Source organism: Scylla paramamosain, chromosome 21 (assembly GCF_035594125.1).
Source record: "Scylla paramamosain isolate STU-SP2022 chromosome 21, ASM3559412v1, whole genome shotgun sequence".
Classification (NCBI taxonomy): Eukaryota; Metazoa; Arthropoda; class Malacostraca; order Decapoda; family Portunidae; genus Scylla; species Scylla paramamosain.
The window spans coordinates 18,995,768-19,003,030 of record NC_087171.1 but is presented as its reverse complement, the minus strand read 5'-3'; positions in this window follow the sequence as shown (position 1 = coordinate 19,003,030).

The following is a 7,263-nucleotide window of genomic DNA, read 5'->3' as shown; positions in this document are numbered from 1 at the left end:
CGATTTATTTGCAGCCAGCATTTTTGTCATTCAAGTGAAGGATCGATCAAAGATTTAGTGCATCACGCCATGGGTAAATCAGTAACTTTAGAATTATCTATGAGACGAAGATTGCCTTATTTGCATCCTTCCTCGCAAAAGGTGAAGACCGTACTTGTGCACATATATCGAACCACTGTTTTCTCTCTAGCTGGGATGGATGAGTGGTCAGCGAATGAAGTGGTGGACACTGAATCCGTGTTAAGACCCGCTACTGCTGACTTGATGCCGCATCACATCTTCGAGTACGACTTCACTCGAAAGGGACAGCAGGAGTGACGTGGCACTTCCTGAAGGACCTGGGCCGGCCACCACTATCCATAAAAAAGTCTAAAGGACACAGATCCTTACATCATAAAAAAGAGAAATCAATACTCAAGAGAAGTATTTTTATATATTCAAAGTAAAAAAAAAAAAAAAATTGAAGAAATCATTATATAAATTAGAATTTACTAATAGTGGAGTTCGGATATAATTAAGATATCCATATTGTGTTCTGGTCAAATAACCTGCACAATTAAAATATAAATTATACTAAGACAAACCATTCGCAAAGAAATTGGTATTTTAGACAGAGTGAAACATGGATACTGAAGAAGTCAAAAGTATATGATTCAGGCAGCTGTAATACGTTATGAGAGAAACGTCTATGTGAACAGAAGGGATGGTGAAGGTACTGAAAGTGTGGGTTGTATGTTTGGCATGTTTGTCTGGTACAGAACAGAGATGCACTGTGTCACGGTGAAAGTGGTCAAACTCGTCAGTCTGAAATGGTCTGCACAGCTGGAGGGAAAGGAAGAAAATTAGATGACAAAACCAAAGAGTAACTTATGGAAGAAATGGATCCCGATGTGATGAGGAAGGATTGTCCGGAGAGAGAGAGAGAGAGAGGAGAGAGAGAGAGAGAGAGAGAGAGAGAGAGAGAGAGAGAGAGAGAGAGAGAGAGAGAGAGAGAGTGCAAAGAATCACACGTTGAGCCTTGATGCAGTAGTGATCAAGGTGGTGAGGCAGAAATCCGCAGGTGTTCATCTTCTCTCGCCATTCACCGCAAACATATGTACCTACAGCAATCTATGGACTAGTGAGTAATGGACAGATGTTATGAGTAAATATTCTGAACTACCGGCTCAAAATCACAGAAAACGGAGATTAGAGCCGCCGGAACAAGCGAGCAAAACAATGTACCTCCACACAACACAAATATCTGGTGTTGCAGTGTGGTATGAGAGTTACTCCCAGTTACTTCTTGTGTTGCTAGGGTATACTTGTGTCGGGGAATGTTACGTCGTCTTTCCTCTATAGACGGATCTGATTGGGTGTTTTGTTATCAAGCTGGACAAGAAATGGATAGATGACGCTTCGTGATGAGTCCCGTCCGTCCATTGTTATTTTTGTTATGAGTTCTTTCTTTTATATCTTACTGGTTCCTCATTTGTTTCCTTTATATATTATTAGCTTACCGAAGGAATGAAGGTAAAAGTACACGTTGAGAGTATTGTTGTTGGTTTGTTGCTGTTTTCCTGTTCTTTTTTTCTTCCACAAAGAGGGTTCAGCATCGCCTTTACTTTGCAACATTCAATGATCCTCACCTCACTCACAGCATCCTCCATCAGAAACACCCATATTTTTCAGTCCCTCATGTCTTCATCTGTATAATACTGTACATTCTTACCTACTCCCCCAAGATCTGCCAGGCGTCACTTGGGTTGGCAATACAATCACTCTTATCACCTTATCTTTGCTATCACCGTTCTTTGTTCCAATTATCATCATCACCTTTATCAACAGCATTATTGTCTTCATTCAAAATCCTCTCATTCCCATCATCATTATTATAATCATCGCTGCCACCACCATTATTATAATTATTGTTGCAGAATTCAATATTCGTAACTTAATTATTGTCCCTCTCGATCCCAGAATTACTCTCATTACTACCATTTTCGTCAATATTGTCACTGTTATTAGCAGTAGTTCTGAAATCAAATACAGAACAAAAGTATCTCTTTAACATACTCAGAATACTCGCATCATCTGTCAATATCATGCTGTCTGTGTTATGTACTAATGGTCTCTCTCTCTCTCTCTCTCTCTCTCTCTCTCTCTGCGCCATTCTTTTCTATTAGGGATATTTTGATCGGATATTACTGTTATGGCGCAGTGTTCCGGGAAAGAAGTGTTTCACCAGGTTTTATGAGCGCATCCACCCTTGCCTCAGAACTCCTCATTTCACCGCGTCGTATAACATAAAAGTAACCGGAATACTTTTAAACACGGATACAATACAACAGAGTGCCTCGCTCTTCATTACCATCACTTTCTTTTTCTTTTTTCCTTTATTTTTACATATATATATTCCCTGTACAGAAATTTTGCTTTAGCTCCGAATAATTCAAAAAGGAATCGAGATTATGGTGATAAGGTGATACTTTCAGTCTGGTGTTCGAGAAGCTGATGTATGCGGCGACTGTTTGTGGCGCTGTTGCTTGTGGCGCTAGTGTGTTCTTGGTATCAATAGGATTTTCTTTCTTTCTTTCTTTCTTTCTTTTTTTAGTGGCGCCGGTGGATTTTTGAGGCATCAGTGTTTGTGGCGACAGTGTCTGTGGCGTGAGTGAGATTGTGGCGCCTGGGATTTTGTGGCTTCAATGATTTTTTGGTGTCTGTTCATGTTTCTGGCGCTTGATTATTATTATTTGTGGCGCCAGTGGATATTTGGCGCCAATGTGTTCATGAGGCCTGTGTGTTTGTGGCGCCGGTGTATCTTTGGCACGAATGCGTTTGTTTGTCAAGAAAGTAATTTACAACGACAATAACTCCACAGTAATATTATGTTTAGCAAAATACTCGCAAAAAATAAGAGATTATTCAGATAACCAAGAGAACCATTTATGAGACAAAAGAATGGCAGGTCATGTAGGTGGTATAGACAGAACTGGTACCAAGCAATCAGTAAGGCTGGCAGAGGGATCAACTTAGCGACTGAGGAAGCCAAGACAGAGACAGAGCAGAGATAAACGACACCAGAAAATAAGTTAATTACCGTAAGTGAAAATATAAACAAGTGAACGCCGTAGAAAACTGAGAAGAAAATTGAGAAACTTTTCTTACCTTTTCATTCAAAGTAAATTGGTGAAGGGTTACAATACAAACAATGAGAAGCGACAGAGAGAGAGAGAGAGAGAGAGAGAGAGAGAGAGAGAGAGAGAGAGAGAGAGAGAGAGAGAGAATGACGCTCCTCCAAAAACCTAACAGGATCAGTCCAAAGACGAGATTCATTCAGTTTTCCTTTCAGAGATGTGCTTCTCCGGTCTTGAAGAATTCCAAATCGCAGGAGGCTGAGTAAAAAAAAATAAATAAATAAATACATAAATAAAAATCCACAGATGCTACGACTGACATTAGATTCCGTTCTAGTTCCAATATCAGGAACACCTGTGAACATTCCGATTATCTTAAGTTTGCCGAGACGAGGTAGTGTGTTTCCTCCACTCAGTAATAATAAGACTATGCACCTTAAGCAGGCAGTAGTTATATTGCATAAACATAAAACAATCTTTATCGCTAGTATCATATAGGTTGGCTGTAGGGGAACTATGTGTCTGTTGGACCTTCAAGATACAGCAGCTCACTGAAACTTCAATTTTCTCCACTTCTTTCCGGACACAACTCCAGAGATTGTTTATTTTCTTGGTTACAGGATCTCGAGTAGCTGTTGCATCATTCTCCCGTATCTTTTCTAGTAAGGCATCATATACACAATTTCTCCTTCCTTTATCATCACATTCTTTGCTCTGTATTTTTCATAGGCACGGATGTTGTCTAAAGACGTCACTAAACCTCCCAAAAAACTCTCTATCTGCCGAAAATGACGACGAAGAGGATGACAGTAACAGTATATTGGTGAGTATGCGAGGAAATCCATGAAAGACGAACATGATCAACACTTACGTTACAGTCGTGCATATGTTCGGCCACACGCTTCGTAATCTTGGGTTCAGCCTTCCACCACTTCTTCCCCTCCTCTTCATGTACACCTAGGTTCTCTGCTTTTTTTTTTACTCCACTCCTCCATTCCAAAATTATAACATCGTTTGTGTGGCACAGACTGAGAACCATCGTGATGCTGTTCTTCGTAATTGTAGATAAAAAAAAAAAAACAATAAGTAGCAACAACAGCAACTGCAGCAGCAACAGTAACAGCGACAGCAACAGTAATATGTAATAGAAGAAGAAGCAGCAGCAGCAGCAGCAGCAGCAGCAGCAGTAGTAGTAGCAGTAGTAGTAGTAGTAGTAGTAGTAGTAGTAGTAGTAGCAGTAGCAGCAGCAGCAGCAGCAGCAGCAGCAGCAGCAGCAGCAGCAGCAGCAGCAGCAGCAGCAGTAATTCCCTTGCCCTGCCCCTCGCCATCAGCGCCGCGTCGCGTCACTACATAACCGTCTCCGGAACGTTGCTTTGCCTAATTTATATTTTGGTTATTCAGTGGATGGTTACTGTAAACTCGGCCACACGCCTTAATGGTCCTGCACCGGCCCGGCCCCTGAATCATTAATGTTTTCACTGTTACGATTACTGTTATCTTTATTATTATTATTATTATTATTATTATTATTATGATTATTGTTATAGTTATGATTATCGTTATTATTATTATTATTATTATTATTATTATTATTATTATTATTATTACTGCAGCACTCTGGAGTCTTTTTTTCTGTGTAGTTAATTACAGGATTGTTGTCTTCCACGCTAATCTGAAGGTCAACGAAAACACGCGTGCCTGTTGTCTAAATATAGAATGCCAAAATACAGTGGATAGTACGTAGATAACATTACGGATGGATAGTTACTTACCTTAGATAGATAGATAGATAAATAGATGAATAGATAGACAGATATAGGTAGGTAGATGGATAATTGGATAAATAGGCAGACAGACAGGTAGGTAGATAGATAGATAAATGGATAGATAAATAAGGTAAATACATACACATAGGCGTTAAATGAATAAATATATAGACAAACAAATAAATAAACTGATAGATGCAGTGTGTGTGTGTGTGTGTGTGTGTGTGTGTGTGTGGTGGAGGTGATGGTGGTGGTGGCAGAATGAAGCAGCAGCAGCCTCCACCTCCAGCTGTGAGTGTCTGGTGGCGTGTGCTTCTTTGTTCTAACACATCCGTCTCCACATCTAATCACCTCAGCCGCTTGAGTTTGTTCCACGTCGGGCGGTGGAGGGGGCGGGGTGGCGGGGGGAGGTGTACAGCCGTCATTATCCTGCTGACGATACTGTGGCGGAGAATGATGGATGAGACATTTTCTTTTCAGTCCGTTGTGGGGCCCCAAGTAACGATTATTGTTATTATCATTGTTATTGTTATTATTATAGTTATTGTCGTGACCCCGATACAACAACCGTCGGCTGAGGAGTTGCCATCTAGGAGAATCTTTCATATTTATTTCGTAGTCCTGATGTATTTGGAGGACGCTAAATGTGAATCATAAATACTACATATGAACACAACTATTATTGGCAGGTGTGTTTCCAGGAAGCATTAGTTTTGTGAGGAACAGGCGCAAGAAGTTGAAAATGTAGTGATCATCTTGGGCGTGGCGGCGTGTAGGTGCGAGTGTGTGGCAACACTGACTGGCTAATGCCGTTCTGGGGAACACATTTCTTTTATGGTCGCTGTCACTATTTTCACTGAGGCAGATGCTGATTTTTTTTTATCCCTTTATTGCATATAATATATAAAGTTTTATGTACATACACCCCTCAGGTAATGAATCATATATATATATATATATATATATATATATATATATATATATATATATATATATATATATATATATATATATATATATATATATATATATACATACACACACACACACACACACACATAGATGTGTGTGTATGTGTCTGTGTTACTATAATAGTTCTACAGTTGTAATGACTCACTAACGCTGTAATGTAGCACATACTACTCATTTATGAAAACATAATAAAATTTGAAAAAATATCAGAATGATAAAAAGTAAGTATTAAAAAAAGTACCGCAACAAACAAGCCGCAGGTGGCGGTGGTTACGTCGAAGAGCAAAGTTGAGAGGCGCGAGGCGAGGCGCGGCGAGGCGCGGCGGTGCACTACCTGGCCACGTGTGTCTCCCGTCTCCTTCGGGAGGTGGAGAAGGAGGAGGATCAATAGTGTGCCTCAATACACCTTGCTACTCCACCGGGAGTCATGCAACACTAGGTCTAAGCGGCTAGCACACAGTACCCGCACCACCACCACCACCTCCACCACCACCGCCACAGACGTCATTCCCCGCTCCTGCATCATTCACTACATTCACTACCCTATCATTACCCCCGAGGCCGATTCCGTGTCTGTTCCAGTGCTGGCGCTGCACTGCCGCCCCGCTGCAAAACATAATCACCATTGTTAACATAATTATTACTAAGGAAATGTTGAACACTGCAATTACGTCTTCCGCAACGAAACTTATTTTCTACTACTGCCGCCACCACCATCACCATCACCCCACCATTATTACTACTATCACAATTACTTCTGCTGTTGCTGCCACCACCTCTACCACCACCATTACTGCTACTACTACTACTACTACTACTACTACTACTACTACTACTACTACAACAACAACAACAACAACAACAACTACTACTACTACTACTACTACTACTACTACTACTACTACTACTACTACTACTACTACTGCAGCTGTAACTCGTATCTAATTGGAATGTCAAAATATCCAAACAGAAACTGACAGTAAGAACTTTTATCTGACAAAATAAACTTAGGCAGTGAGTAAGAAAGAAAAAAAGCGACACAAACGCTCTTGTGTGTGTGTGTGTGTGTGTGTGTGTGTGTGTGTGAGAGAGAGAGAGAGAGAGAGAGAGAGAGAGAGAGAGAGAGAGAGAGAGAGAGAGAGAGAGAGAGAGAGAGAGAGAGAGAGAGAGAGAGAGAGAAGTAAATTACTTAAATTACTATTATCAAGTATAAAAAAAAGTAATAATAGTAGTGAAGAGATAGCGGTACAAAGAAAGCCAGAAGGGAGTGCGGGGTGCAGGAGGCGCTCAAGTCGTCGGCAGCGGCGCGAGGGCAGGGTGTTGCGGGGTCGAAATAGAGAAGACGAGGAGAGAGGAAATGTAGGAGCGAGTGTGAGGGAGTGGGAAGGGAAACGTGGTAATGCGAGTGA